The sequence below is a fragment of the Corylus avellana genome, chromosome ca2, assembly GCF_901000735.1.
Source record: "Corylus avellana chromosome ca2, CavTom2PMs-1.0".
NCBI lineage: Eukaryota > Viridiplantae > Streptophyta > Magnoliopsida > Fagales > Betulaceae > Corylus > Corylus avellana.
The window spans coordinates 22,894,741-22,895,169 of NC_081542.1; positions in this window are offsets into that span (position 1 = coordinate 22,894,741).

The window sequence follows — 429 nt, forward strand, 5'->3', positions numbered from 1 at the left end:
CCTAATTAAGGGCGCCTAGATAGCAGGCGTCCCGAATTAAGGGCGCTTGCCAGCCAAGCGCACTTTATTAACTAAATTGGGGCATGTCCTATTGGAATGTCCCGTATTAAGGGGACGTTTTTCTGCGCAGGTGTTGCTAATTTTATTTTGTGTCGTTTACACAATAAAACGTCCCTATAAGGGGATGTTTTATTAAAGCGCCTCTATTCCAAGCGTTACTAAACCTTGTTTTTTTTGTAGTGAGTTGGGATATGTCTAGATTGAGTAACAATAAGTAAGAGGAAAGGTGATTTTGGCATGGTAACCCTCCTATCATCTATGAGCAAGAGAAGTTGGAATAGTTTTATGGCAATCAATTTTAAGTGAACTGTGTTTTGCTTCACAAACTATAAATGTCCATGTCATAATTTTGAGTCTTATGTCCAGTTC